At 41.6% G+C, this 16029-nt stretch overlaps 1 protein-coding gene across 1 annotated transcript in view; it reads right to left on the bottom strand.

Annotated features, from left to right (window-relative positions):
• Positions 1–16029, bottom strand: part of LOC311100351 (putative nuclease HARBI1) — a 1214110-nt gene that overhangs the window by 280989 nt on the left and 917092 nt on the right. The window lies entirely within an intron of this gene.

A 16029-nucleotide genomic window follows, 5' to 3' on the forward strand; every position in this document is an offset into this window, starting at 1 on the left:
CTATCATCATTGTCCTGTAGCCAAATATTTTCACAGCTCAAATCTACATGGGTGTTGAGCCATACGATTTTGATTAATAAGTTATAGACAGTTTATTTATTTAACCATATACAAGAAGCCATATAAGAATGCAATCGTTCTGTAGTGCGTACCATGGCAACCACTGAAATATGTAGGCCTACTTAATTAAGTGTCTAGAGATAATGTTAGTGGGAGACTGTGCTACAATGTGCCCTTCTCATGCCCAAACCCTCGTCTGTCAATCAGTGCCATGCTCTGAGTGCCAGGTCACATTCTCAGAGCATGCACAAATCAACTGGCAGGTATACTCACAGTAATTTTCAACCTCTCCTTGTCCTAGTCTGTAATCTCCACGTGTTTTAAGATGACTACCATCATTCCTGTTCCCAATAACGCTAAGGCTTCATACCACAATGACTACCGCCCTATAGCACTCACATCTGTAATCATGAAGTGCTTTGAAAAGCTGGTTATGGCACACATCAATCCATCTTCCCAGTCACCCTAGACCCACTCCAATTTGCATACCACCCCAACAGATTTAATTGTGCACACTCACAGGACTCTAAACACTCATGCACACTGACACTCCAATACACACATAACATGTACACACACTGACTCTACACACACGCATGCACACACACACACTCACATACAATCTTACTTTACGCTGCTGCTACTCTGTTTATCATACATCCTGATGCCTAGTCACCTTTTTCTATACATAATCTACCTCTATCTCTCCAGTATCCCTGGACATTATAAATATGTTATTGGAACTGACCCTGTACATAGCTTCTTACTTTCTCGTGTTTTTCTTATTTCTTGTTTTAATTTCTCGTGTTTTTGTTCTACCTTATGTTATTTTTAGTACTACATTGATATTGATTACTGCATTATTGGGTTTAGAGTTTGCAAGAAAGGCATTTCACTGTACTTGTGCACTTGACATTAAAACTTGTTAAAGAACGCCAATCTTCCTCTAGTGTCCTTTCTTCTTGACATTTAAATGTCCTAAAGGGTTTGATTAATGCAATTCAATGCAATTTAATCTTTCATGACGGTAAGCATAGAAAAATAATTGTATTATATGCAAATGCAACTGGTTACCACAGGTTATATTGAGGTTATATTGAGTCTCCATTTTACCTGGGCCTTGTCCCATAGACGGGTTGCCTGACAACGTCATGAAAATGATGTGCACAGAGCCATGTATTTATATGCGCACGTATCGATGGGGCAGAAGGCTATGTGTTATGATTCTGAATGGTCAGATATCTAGTAACAATGACAAGAAGCTGCCATGTGGGATGTTTCAGATAGTTGTATCTTGTTCTTGATACCATGCTTTGTTTTAAGATTTTTTAACTTATGCTAATATGGCTAACATTCACTAGCTAGCTAACCAACAACTGTAAGGTTGTATTTGAGAGACAAGTGCTTATTGTGTAAATGCATTTATGTTTTCAATAAACATTTGGAGACTAACTATAGTTTATGTTGTAATAATCCTCTGGCGTTGACAATTTTGGGCCAATGTTGCGCACACTACGGTTTTGTTGCTAAACAACCCACCCGTCTATATAGTTAGCCTTCAACATATAGACTACAGGCTTATCAGTTTTGGATCATGTAGTCATTCTACAGATTCAAAATTGTCCTACAAATGTTTAATTATTTGAATTATGATAGCATGATCTCTCTTAGCAACCATTACATTCCAAACACAAAAAAGCAAAAAATAATAATAAAAAATACACAACACAGCGGAATATCAAGTGGCCAATGGCATGTAATGGGACAACATGCTTCTTTTGAGGTTAAAATGAAGAAAACCAGGCACCAAATTGTAGGAAGAGACCCCCGCACCTGTGCGTCAATCTAAGTAACATCATAAAAAAGTCCCCATCAAATCCATCAGTTTAAACCAGAGATATTTTTTGCATGGGCTGCATCTCAATCCACCGTATCTATGTTGGCCTTCCCCATCTGCGGTGGAAGGTGGCCGAGCTACAGCGGTGTTTGTCAGACCATGAGACATCCCGAAAATCGGTCTTCTCGCGGAAACGTAGCTTCCGAACGTTTTCCACTCTATGGAAAGATGAGACTCTTGTGAACACAATGCTGTTCTCCGTTTTGCTCTACGACCCCCACAAGTGTCACAGGACTTGTCTGAAGGTAACAAGTACTGGTTTTAAAAAATGAATGAAAGTATGGAGGTAGTTTTGTGTCCAGAAAACTAAAATATTTTCTGAGCTTTCGTATATCTTCTAGATGTAGGACAGACACTTCAAAGCCTTATTCCTTATGATTTATTTTTTGACTGTCTGTTTTGCCATCTATGAATATGTTATACAATGTATTTCTATGGGCTATAGTAGTAAAGGCCCAATTAAATATTAAATCAAATATTTTTTAAATATATTTTTTTGATACTTACAGGGGTATTAAAATTCCAAATCAAATACCTAAATGATCCATAGTATGACCATTTTAAAACAATTCCATATGTTAGCTTAGGAACGTCCCCCCCAAAGGCTTTGACTTTTGGAGTTAAGTGACTTACGGTACTATATTTAAGCAATAAGACCAGAGGGGGTGTGGTATATGGCTAATATACCATGGCTAAGGGCTGTTCTTATGGATACAGCCCTTAGCCTTGGTATATTGCCATATACCACAAACCCCTGAGGTGCCTTATTGCTATTGTGAACTGGGTACCAAGGTAATTAAAACAGTACAAATATTTTGGGGGGCAAACCTGTGCATACGGTCTGATATACCACAGCTTTCAGTCAATCAGCACTCAGGGCTCGAACCACCCAGTTAATGATATAGATGAGTCCTCAAATGACTGAAAATACTGAAAATAGTTATCTGGGTTCATCTGGTTATAGCTAGGTTCATTTCCATCTGTGCTGCTTGTTTAAATGAGAGGTGTCTGATTGGAGCTTATCAAGGCTGATCCCACTGTGTGTGTGTGCATGAGCGGCTGGTGCGTGTGTGTGGATTTGAGCATTTTAGAGTGTGTGTGCACAGTGTAAGGTGCCGACCAGACATAAACTGTATAATCTTCCTCTTCAGAGCATTGTTTGTTTAGACATGGTTGCGGTGAGACACACAATTACACAGGGAGTCATTACCGCTCTCTACACCAACCCCTTTGTCTGCAGACAAAGTGAGTGGCGGAAGTTAATATGGGCCACTATCCCGGCCATCTAGTCATTCAGTGGATTGGAATGGATTCACAGAATCTTTGACCCGTCTCTCGGCTGTGTAGACTGATGTGTTATGAGCGCTCTGGACAGAGTGGACAGTGGAGGCTAGGCTATCACCTTTCCTGGATGGGAGCATCACATTAGATATGGAAATGGAGATGAAAGTAAAAAGTATGGAGACAATGTTTAAAAAGTTCATTATAACTCCAATATCAGACTGTGGTATCATCTGTTGTGAAATAGAGAGTTAGATCATTGGGATAAAATGTGGGTAAAATTACAGCAGGACATGGGAGTGTAGACTAGAAGAAAGATATCACCCTAACCCTGAATGCCGCACAAAGTTTATAGAACACACAAACACACACTCACACACTCACACGTTCAGAGAATAACTCAGAAACATGTTTGAAACTTGACCAAAAGGGATAGGGTAATGACAGGACATGAAGTGGAAGGATACACAGCCTGAACCCCGAATGCCCTATAGACATGCACACTTACACACACACACACACACACACACACACACACACACACACACACACACACACACACACACACACACACTTAAACACACATCAAACTCATACTGAGACATTTATGATACATGCATGAAACTTGACCAAAATGGACGGGGAAATGGGAGGACATAAGTGTCCAGAGGCAGGATATACAGTACCAGTCAAAGGTTTGGACACACCTACTCATTCAAGGGTTTTTCTTTATTTTTTACTATTTTCTACATTGTAGAACAATAGTGAAGACATCAAAACTATGAAATAACACATATGGAATTATGTAGTAACCAAAAAAGTGTTAAACAAATCAACATTTATTTGAGATTTGAGATTTTTCAAAGTAGCCACCCTTTGCCTTGATGACAGCTTTGCACACTCTTGGCAGAGAGAGAGAGAGAGAGAGAGAGAGAGAGAGAGAGAGAGAGAGAGAGAGAGAGAGAGAGAGAGAGAGAGAGAGAGAGAGAGAGAGAGAGAGAGAGAGAGAGAGAGAGAGAGAGAGAGAGAGAGAGAGAGAGAGAGAGAGAGAGAGAGAGAGAGAGAGAGCATTGTCGTCATTGTATGTTTTTAATTAAAGGAAACTGAGGGACAGATATGCTTTAGTATATCTTAGTAATTTCTAACAATGGCAGAGGACATTTTGACAATAACAACTAAATACTGAAATTAGTGAAATGGCTGTCTGGCGATGGCTTGGGCTACATCCTCAAAACCCCAGGAGACGGAAACTCATCGCAACTGAACATGATGACTCTCCTACAGCGATCACTGTGTTAATGCACAGCCCCTCCTGGGTCTCATCTCCTGTAAGGAGTGGGTCAGGGGCGGACTGGCACCAGAAATCGGCCCTGGTATTTCATTTGCCCGAAATGTCAGATGGCTAGTCCGCCCCTGGAGTGGGTACATGGACGGACAGACAGACGGAAGAACAGAAGGTCTCCTCCACATCAAAGAAGTGAAGAGAGTCAGTAGGAGAATGACTAAAGTTTAATAGTGCTTTCCAAGGGCCTCCTCGCCTACATACACACAAAGGAATTAGCGAGTTCATTAAATATATGAATAAACATATGAATAACAATGAAATGAATGGATTCAATTTGTTATGGGATGAATGAGCAGGTGTGTGTGTGTGTTTGTGCATGAATGAGGTGTGTGTGTGTGTGTGCAATCTGCCCAGCTCCTCCCTTGAAACATCTGATGACAAATCTCTGCAATTCATGACATTTATATTGCACATTTCTTACAAAAGGTGTAGTCCTTGTGTTATAATGCAAGGCTCATCATATGAAATGGGAACCCTGCATCATTATCAGGCCAGCAGAAATAATTATAGGTAATCTTCCACAACTAATAGAGAAAATACAGGTTTCCCTTGAGTTTCTCTCAGTGGTACAAAAAAATCAGCACCCACAAGAACTTTAATACATGCTTCTGAGTTTGCTGTGTCGCCTGCAGGATTTACCAGCTCAATTTCACAGAACTTAAAAGATTTTAAGAGAAACAGGCGTCTAGGCGTGTGTGTATACAGAGGCAGCTTTAGCACACATTATGAACTGTCAGAAGGTAAACCAGGGACAGGCTAGGGTTTACTGAGAATCAGACATATTCCAGGAAGTGTGGTATCTTCATTTCCTACTTAATAAATCTTTACTTGTACCTCTACTTCCCGAAGATACACAGACACACTGACACAAACTAAAGTTTCCTTCACTCTCCATTCTTTTTTCTTTCTCTCTCTCACAGGCACGCATGCAAGCAAGCCCCCTCAAACACCGTCCGATCCCACTCCTCCCATGACGCCAGTCTGTTGGCCCAGAGCCCTGAACCAGAGCTCCTGGTTTAGAGAGACGTCCACTCTGACAGAAGCGGATGAGTTAGAATCACGCTCATGGATGCAGACCGACCTTAATTCATTTTCCACTGGCTCTAAACAGCCACTTGGAGGGTTAATTTACCACTCACAGATGGAAACCTGTCCTCGGGGAAGAGAGGGAGGGAAGGGAGGAAGAGGGGAAGGAAGGAGGATGAGAGTGAGAGAGAGGTCGTTTTTTAGAACAAAGGACGAGGCTCTATGGAGTTGAGTGGTGCATCATTTTCACTTAAAGGGGAAAAGTAATTTCTCTCTAGCCCTCGGAGATGTGTCTCTTGTCAAATTCCACTTCAGACTTTGTGGCTATAGCGAACAACCTGTGTCTTGGCATGGAGGAAGATATTACCAGACAGCCCTTAAGCCGTGCCTGTGACAGCAAGGACAAATGGAAGGAACGAGAGAAGGTGATGAAAGGACAGAGGATTCTGGAAGAAGATGGAGAGGATGAAAGACACACAGCAAATTCCCCAGTGTTAAATTAAAACTGAAAGTGTGGCCCTGTATAGACACTGAACAGTGTTGAATTAACACACTGCATAGTGTAAACATTTATTTGCATATTTCCCAGAATGCTTTGCCTTACGAATTAATTGTAGCGTTAGCATCCATGACTGAATTTGTTAGTTGCATATATCAATTTTCAATCCTATGGACTTCACCAAGTGCGATCCTAAGTGAATATGTTATCATTAAAATGTGATTGTTTAACACAATACAATATGTATTTCATACGGCCTTATTTTGAGGGCTTTCAATCTGAAAAATACTGAGTTGTTTGGATGACCCAACTGCTGGGTTGCAGGCATTGGGTCACTTTGTTGAGTTGTAGAAAAATAAGTAAATAAACGGTTGGTTTGTTGATAATAGGTTATTGAGATATGACCCAGCGGGTCAGATCAGAAGACTGGATGCTTGGCTTAGTAGGAGCGTGGCTTTCAGGAAGTTATTTTTGGCCAGCTGTGAGAGTAAATGTCATTCCAGTTAATCTGTGCTGTTGAATTGTTATCACGTTACGGTTGAACACTGACACTTTTGTAGCTTTAATGAAGGTTACAGAAGTGTATGAATGTGATTTCCCAAAGGGATAGTAACCACTTTGTTCCAATATGTAAATAATAATGTTAATATTTTTGTATTAGAATATGTAATGTGAAATAATATTCAAGGAAAATGTTTAATTGCAGTGTACAAACTTAACATGATCAACAGGAATGACATTTACTCTCACGGATGGCCAAAAATAATTATCTAAAAGCCACACCCCTAATTAGCCACACCTCCTGAAAATAACCTATGGATTACATAAAAAAATACCCAGCTGCTTGGTCAATCCAGAATGAAAGTGAATAAAAACCCAATTGATGGTTAAGTTAACCCATGTTGGGGTAATCAAAACAACCCAACATGTTGGGTTATTCACACAACCTGTCACATTAAATCAAATCAAATCAAATTTTATTGGTCACATGCGCCGAATACAACAGGTGCAGACATTACAGTGAAATGCTTACTTACAGCCCTTAACCAACAGTGCATTTATTTTAAACAAAAAAGTAAGAATAAAACAACAACAAAAAAGTGTTGAGAAAAAAAGAGCAGAAGTAAAAAATAAAGTGACAGTAGGGAGGCTATATATACAATAGAATAAAGTGACAGTAGGGAGGCTATATATACAGGGGGGTACCGTTGCATAGTCAATGTGCGGGGGCACCGGCTAGTTGAGGTAGTTGAGGTAATATGTACATGTGGGTAGAGTTAAAGTGACTATGCATAAATACTTAACAGAGTAGCAGCAGCGTAAAAAGGATGGGGTGGGGGGGCAGTGCAAATAGTCCGGGTAGCCATGATTAGCTGTTCAGGAGTCTTATGGCTTGGGGGTAGAAGCTGTTGAGAAGTCTTTTGGACCTAGACTTGGCACTCCGGTACCGCTTGCCGTGCGGTAGCAGAGAGAACAGTCTATGACTAGGGTGACTGGAGTCTTTGACATTATGCTGGCTTGCAAAGTGATGTGTAATTCCTATTGAAGTCCAGTCTGAGTGGGGATATCCAACCTTCTGAATTTATTTATCACCCGCAACCTGCATTCAGAATGACTGCCAGGGTTGGGAAGACCGCAACATACGACTACCTAAAGCATCTAACTGGAACAACTATTTCAGTAACGGGTGCAATAAATCCAAGTAACATATTGGACTAGTTTAGAAAATGTATGTAATTTATATTTGAGAAGCATAACATTAATTAATCAATCAATGTACATGCAAAAATATAGATATTGAGACCAAAAAAATTTCAATCAACTTTCAATAGAGTATGCTGGGAAATATGATTATGATTGGCGTGGTTTCGGTTAAACTCTGGTTATTAATACCAACACTGGGGTTATTTTACACCAATGAGTGTTAATTCAACACTTACAGAGTTCATTGTTCTGTTTAGAGTGTAGGCTCTCAAAATAAGGCCTTATAAAATACGTATTGTATTGTGTTAAATAATAGCATTTTAATGATAACATACACTACCGTCAAAAGTTTTAGAACACCAACTCATTCAAGGGTTTTTCTTTATTTTTACTATTTTTTATTTTCTATTTTCTGGGGGGGCGGCAGGTAGCTTAGTGGTTAAGAGGGTTGTGCCAGTAACCGAAAGGTCGCTGGTTCTAATCCCCGAGCCGAATAGGTGAAAAATCTGTCGTTGTGCCCTTGAGCAAGGCACTTAACCCTAATTGCTCCTGTAAGTCGCTCTGGATAAGAGCGTCTGCTAAATGACTAAAATGTAAATGTAATGTAAAATGTTCTACATTGTAGAATAATAGCGAAGACGTCAAAACTATGAAATAGCACATATGGAATCATGTAGTAACCAAAAAAAGTGTTAAACAAATCAAAATATATTTTATACTTGAGATTCTTCAAATAGCCACCCTTTGCCTTGATGACAGCTTTGCACACTCTTGGCATTCTCTCAACCAGCTGCATGATGTAGTCACCTAGAATGCATTTCAAATAACAGGTGTGCCTTGTTAAAAGTTAATTTGTGGAATTTATTTCCTTCTTAATGCCAATCAGTTGGGTTGTGACAAAGTAGGGGGGGTATTCAGAAGATAGCCCTATTTGGTAAAAGACCAAGTCCATATTATGGCAAGAACAGCTCAAATAAGCAAAGAGAAACAACAGTCCATCATTACTTGAAGACATGAAGGTCAGTCAATCCTGAAACTTTGAAAGTTTCTTCAAGTGCAGTCGCAAAAACCATCAAGTGCTATGATGAAACTGGCTCTCATGAGGACCGCCACAGGAAAGGAAGACCCAGAGTTACCTCTGCTGCAGAGGATAAGTTCATTAGAGTTACCAGCCTCAGAAATTGCAGCCCAAATAAAACGCTTCACAGAGTTCAAGTAACAGACACATCTCAACATCAACTGTTCAAAGGAGACTGTGTCAATCAGCCCTTCGTGGTCGAATTGCTGCAAAGAAACCACCACTAAAGGACACCAATAAGAAGAGGAGACTTGCTTGGGCCAAGAAATATGAGCAATGGACATTAGACCGGTGGAAATCTGTCCATTGGTCTGATGAGTCCAAATTGGATATTTTTGGTTCCAACCGCCGTGTCTTTGTGAGACGCGGTGTGGGTGAACGGATGATCTCTGTATGTGTATTTCCCACCGTAAAGCATGGAGGAGGAGGTGTTATGTTGTGGGGGTGCTTTGCTGGTGACACTGTCTGTGATTTATTTAGAATTCAAGGCACAGTTAACCAGCATGGCTATCAAAGCATTCTGCAGCGATACGCGATCCCATCTGGTTTGGGCTTAGTGGGACTATAATTTGTTTTTCAACAGGACAATGACCCAACACACCTCCAGGCTGTGTAAGGGCTATTTTACCAGGAAGGAGAGTGATGGAGTGCTGCATCAGATGACCTGGCCTCCACAAACCCCCAACCTCAACCAAATTGAGATGGTTATGGATGAGTCGGACGGCAGAGTGAAGGAAAAGCAGCCAACAAGTGCTCAGCATATGTGGGAACTCCTTCAAGACTGTTGGAAAATCATTCCAGGTGAAGCTGGTTGAGAGAATACCAAGAGTGTGCAAAGCTGTCATCAAGGCAAAGGGTGGCTATTTGAAGAATCTCAAATATAAAATATATTTTGATTTGTTTAACACTTTTTTGGTTACTACATGATTCCATATGTGTTATTTCATAGTTTTGATGTCTACAATGTAGAAAACAGTAAAAATAAAGAAAAACCCTTGAATGATAGGTGTTCTAAAACTTTTGACCGGTAGTGTATTTGCTCAGAATTTCACTTGATGAAGTCCACAGGACAGAAAATAGATGAATGCAACAACCATGCCTCTGTCACTAACAAATACAGTCATGGGTGGTAACTCTACAATTCGAAAAGCAAGGCACTCTGGGAAATAAGGCTTTACACCAAGCAGTGTGTTAATTTAACACTTTCCAGTGTATATACAGGTCCAAATCTTCAGTGTTCATTTAACACTCTCAGTGTTGATTTAATACTGGAGAATTTGCTGTGCAGGATGGGAGAGGGAGGAGAGGGGAGGGATAGTGGTTGGAGAAACAGATGCACCTGAAAAGGTGGGAAATCCCAATAGAGAGAGGGAAGGTGAGTGAGAGAGAGAGAGTGAGAGTGAGTGAGTGAGTGAGAGAGAGAGAGAGAGAGAGAGAGAGAGAGAGAACCTAGAGAAGAGTCCCCTAAGCAAGCTGGCCTGGGGTTCTGTTCACAAACACATACATACCCCACAGAGCCCCAGGACACCAACAGCAACACAATTAGACCCAACCAAATCATGAGAAAACAAAAATATATTTACTTGACATATTGGAAAGAATTTACCAAAAAACAGAGCAAACTGGAATGCTATTTGGCCCTAAACAGATTGTACACAGTGGCAGAATACCTGACCACTGTGACTGACCCAAAATGAAGGGCAGCTTTATATGTACAGACTCAGTGAGCATGGCCTTGCTATTGAGAGAGGCCGTAGTAGGCAGACCTGGCTCTCAAGAGAAAACAGGCTATGTGCACACTGCCCACAAAATGAGGTGGAAACTGAGCTGCACTTCCTAACCTCCTGCCAAATCTATGACCATATTAGAGACACATATTTTCCTCAAATTACACAGACCCACAAAGAATTCCAAAACAAATCCAATTTTGATAAACTCCCATATCTATTGGGTGAAATACCACAGTGTGCCATCACAGCAGCAAGATTTGTGATCTGTTGCCACAAGAAAAGGGCAACCAGTGAAGAACAAACACCATTGTAAATACAACCCATATTTATGTATATTTATTTTCCCTTTTGTACTTTAACTATTTGCACATTAGTATAACACTGTACATAGCCATAATATGACATTTGAAATGTGTCTATTCCTTTGAAACTTGTGAGTGTAATGTTTACTGTTCCTTTTTTATAGTTTATTTTACTTTTGTTTATTATCTATTTCACTTGCTTTGGCAATGTAAGGTAAACATATGAATTGAATTGAAATTGAGAGAGAGAGAGAAAGTGAGAGAGAGAGCAAGAGAGAGAGAGAGAGAGCAAGAGAGAGAGAGAGAGAGAGAGAGAGAGAGAGAGAGAGAGAGAGAGAGATAGTGACAAGAGAGAGATAGAGCAATGACAGAAAGAGAGAGTGTGTGTGAGAGAGGGATGAATAATAATAAAATTAAAAAGAAGAAGAAGAAGAAGAAGAAGAAGAAGAAGAAGAAGTAGTGTGTGTGTGAGGGGGAGGAGTGTTAGTGCCAGGAGCAAGGCCACAGGTACTGACTCAGTAATCCTATCAAGATTATCACACACGATCTCCCGTGTCAGGGAAATAACAATAGAAAGGAGGAAAGGAAATGTCAACATATTGAGATCTGATTCCATTTTCAGATTGATCTTTGCTGAACTCAATGGTAATGGCTGGGTGTGTACAGCACACCCAACAGATCTGGTAATCATGATTACCCAACAATATCTGATGACTTGTACATTAGCGCAGTGGCTACCGCTGCTGTCAGAGGAGCCGAAGGGGGTTCTTCAAACCATCAAACCACCATCTCAAATTCCTTTATCCTACCGGTAGTGCTCTCACCTTTCTCCTTTATTTACCAGGGTGGACGATAATGACTCAATTCTCGTCCAAAGATAAAATGTATAAAATGTACGATTCAAAAAGCTGGTCTGATCAAATTGTCATTTGTGGGGCGTTATTCACATTCATCCACACTACTGAGAGAATAATCATGATGAAACCAAAATGATATAGCTCCCTGCCGAGCGAGATGGAAAGAACGAGCGAGAGAGAGATTGAGGAGACACACAGACGGGCAAACACGCATCTATACTGTAGGCCCTAAGTAGATGTCATGGTTGTGATCTGCACCCCAGCCTCCAATGGGAGAAACCAATGTCCTAACCAATAGACCAAGAGGAAATTCTGAGGGTGTCACTGATTTTGAAGTCGCAGGCAAGGCTACCTTATCACGACTCACTTCAGCTACATAGACATACATCTCTACACACACGCGCATCGTGTATGCCCGCACGCACGCGCACTCACGCACACACATCCATATCCATAACCATAATGGAGTCAAAGTGTGCATCATCACAAGGTCTTTATTAACTGAGGACTGAATAGGAACAAGCAGAAGGTAATAATCATTATGGCTGCATTATTTAGCGGTATGATTCTGATCCATGCATCTATTGCATGAAGCCTGGGGGTAAGGCTACAGACGCTAATGTCTCCAAACTGCCAGGAAGACAGAATGACTGACCGAAAGATACATGATACAGCCATCACTATTCCTTGCCATTCAGAGGAAAATAAGGGGGAAAGAACGTCAATTAATCACTTCTATACATGTGAATGAGAGAGCGGGATGCATTTATTTTCCAAACTAAGAGAGCAAGTTCTCATTTGCAATGACAACCCATTCATAAGGTGAAGAATGGAAAAACGTCAAATGCCAAAGCTCAAGTGTTAGGTCTATCCGTCTCCTTGGACTAAGTGTACGTACCTTTGTTCAAGGGCTGTAACAGCTGTGGCTTGAGCTCAGTGAGAATCCATCGCTGTCTGTGGTAGAGTTAGTTTTAAGAAAAAAACTCACCAGACCGATTGTCAGTCTGTACAGTAGGGGGTCGTTCATTTGCCATTCGTTCACTTGCTGTTGGCGTGGTGTGTTTATAGGGACCACCCGCCAGTGGGCGACTGATAGCCTTCATTCAAATGGTTGGCACTCGGTTTGCAAATTACGGCTTGCACTCTGTTCAGAGGTGCTAAGTATTCCCGGCTGGCAATCCTACTGGTCTGTCCGTGCCTTTACTGTCTGCCAGGGGTGTCGAAGGCTAATTTCTTACTAGTGCATTGTTTCCAACTTTCTTCTCCTTGCCTCCTCTCCTTGCTTCCCTCTGATGTTTTCAAACGGAGGAGTGGACAGGAGGAGAGGACGGGAGGAATCGAGGAAATCCAATTGAGAAATCCAATTTTGTTTGTTTTTTCACATTGCTTGTAACTTATTTTTTACATAGAGTTGCTGCTACCGTCTCTTTTGACCGAAAAGAGCTTCTGGACATCAGAACAGCGATTACTCACCTCGAACTGGACAAATATTTTTTATTTTAATGAGTCCCACATGAAGGATATACTGCTTTCAGGAGAACAGGCACAAATCCCCGTCATTGGCTTGAAGAAAAGGTGAAAATACAGAGGGAGAAGGTCGGGGTGCCTTGTTAGGATTCGTAGGCGAGTGAGTAAATCGCCATTACCATTGGTTCTATTGGCCAACGTGCAATCACTGGAAAACAAATTTGATGATATACGATCGAGACTATCCTACAAACGAGACATTAAAAACTGTAATATCTTATGTTTCACTGAGTCGTGGCTGAACGAAGACATGGATAATATAGAGCTGGCTGGGTTTTCTGTGCATCGGCAGGACAGAGTAGCTAAGTCTGGTAAGACGAGGGGCAGGGGTGTGTGTCTATTTGTCAATAACTGCTGGTGCGCGATGTCTAATATTAAAGAAGTCTTGAGGTATTGCTCGCCTGAGGTAGAGTATCTCATGATAAGCTGTAGACCACACTATCTACCAAGAGATTTCTCATCTATATTATTCGTAGCCATCTATTTGCCACCACAAACCAATGTTGGCACTAAGGTCACACTCAATGAGCTGTATAAGGCCATAAGCAAACAAGAAAATGCTCATTCAGAAGCGGCACTCCTCATGGCCGGGGACTTCAATGCAGGCAAACTTAAATCCTTTTTATCTAATTTCTACCAGCATGTGACATGTGCAACCAGAGGAATACATACTCTAGACCACCTTTACTCCACATACAAAGCTCTTCCTCACCCTCCATTTGGCAAATCTGACCATAATTCTATCCTCCTGATTCCTGCTTACAAGCAAAAACTAAAGCAGGAAGTACCAGTGACTCGTTCAATACGGAACTGGTCAGATGATGCGGATGCTACACTACAGGACTGTTTGCTAGTACAGACTGGATTCCGTGATTCATCCAATGGCACCTGCCCCCAGGTGGTAACAGTAGGCAACAACACATCTGCCACGCTGAGCCCAACACCGGGGCCCCTCAGGGATGCGTGCTTACTCCCCTCCTGTACTCCCTGTTCACCCACGACTGCGTGGCCAAGCACGACTCCAACACCATCATTAAGTTTGCTGACGACACAACAGTGGTAGGCCTGATCACCGACAACGATGAGACAGCCTATAGGGAGGAGGTCAGAGACCTGGCAGTGTGGTGCCAGGACAACAACCTCTCCCTCAATGTAAGCAAGACAAAGGAGATGATCGTGCACTACAGGAAAAGGAGGGCCGAACAGGCCCCCAGTAACATTGACGGGGCTGTAGTGGAGCGGGTCGAGAGTTTCAAGTTCCTTGGTGTCCACATCACCAACAAACTATCATGGTCCAAACACACCAAGACAATCATGAAGCGGGCACGACAACACCTTTTCCCCCTCAGGAGACTGAAAAGATTTGGCATGGGTCCCCAGATCCTCAAAAAGTTCTACAGCTGCACCATTGGGCCGTACGCATCCCCACCTGGTATGGCAACTGCTCGGCATCCGACTGTAAGGCGCTACAGAGGGTAGTGCGTACGGCCCAATACATCACTGGGGCCAAGCTTCCTGCCATCCAGGATCTACAGTTGAAGTCGAAAGTTTACATACACTTAGGTTGGAGTCATTAAAACTCGTTTTTTAACCACACCACAAATGTCTTGTTAACAAACTATAGTCTTGGCAAGTCGGTTAGGACATCTACTTTGTGCATGACACAAATAATTTTTCCAACAATTGTTTACAGACAGATTATTTCACTTATAATTCACTGTATCACAATTCCAGTGGGTCAGAAGTTTACATACACTAAGTTGACCGTGCTTTTAAACAGCTTTGACATTTCCAGAAAATGATGTCATGGCTTTAGAAGCTTCTGATAGGCTAATTGACATAATTTGAGTCAATTGGAGGTGTACCTGTGGATGTATTTCAAGGGCTACCTTCAAACTCAGTGCCTATTTTCTTGACATCATGGGAAAATCTAAAGAAATCAGCCAAGACCGCAGAAAAAAAAATGTAGACCTCCACAAGTCTGGTTCATCCTTGGGAGCATTTCCAAACGCCTGAAGGTACCACGTTCATCTGTACAAACAATAGTACGCAAGTATAAACACCATGGGACACGCAGCCGTCATACCGCTCAGGAAGGAGACGCATTCTGTCTCTTAGAGATGAACATAATTTGGTGCGAAAAGTGCAAATCAATCCCAGAACAACAGCAAACGACCTTGTGAAGATACTGGAGGAAACAGGTACAAATGTATCTATATCCACAGTAAAACAAGTCCTATATCGACATAACCTGAAAGGCCGCTCAGCAAGGAAGAAGCCACTGCTCCAAAACTGCCATAAAAAAGCCAGACCACGGTTTGCAACTGCACATGGGGACAAAGATCGTACTTGTTGGAGAAATGTCCTCTGGTTTGATGAAACAAAAATAGAACTGTTTGGCCATAATGACCATCGTTATGTTTGGAGGAAAAAGGGGATAGCTTGCAAGCCGAAGAACACCATCACAACCGTGAAGCACGGGGGTGGCAGCATCATGCTGTGGGGGTGCTTTGCTGCAGGAGGGACTGGTGCACTTCACAAAATAGATGGCATCATGAGGAAGGAAAATGATGTGGATATATTGAAGCAACATCTCAAGACATCAGTCAGGAAGTTAAAGCTTGGTCGCAAATGGGTCTTCCAAATGGACAATGACCCCAAGCATACTTCCAAAGTTGTGGCAAAATGGCTTAAGGACAACAAAGTCAAGGTAATGGAGTGGC

Source organism: Coregonus lavaretus (genome assembly GCF_964263955.1).
Source record: "Coregonus lavaretus genome assembly, chromosome: 25".
NCBI lineage: Eukaryota > Metazoa > Chordata > Actinopteri > Salmoniformes > Salmonidae > Coregonus > Coregonus lavaretus.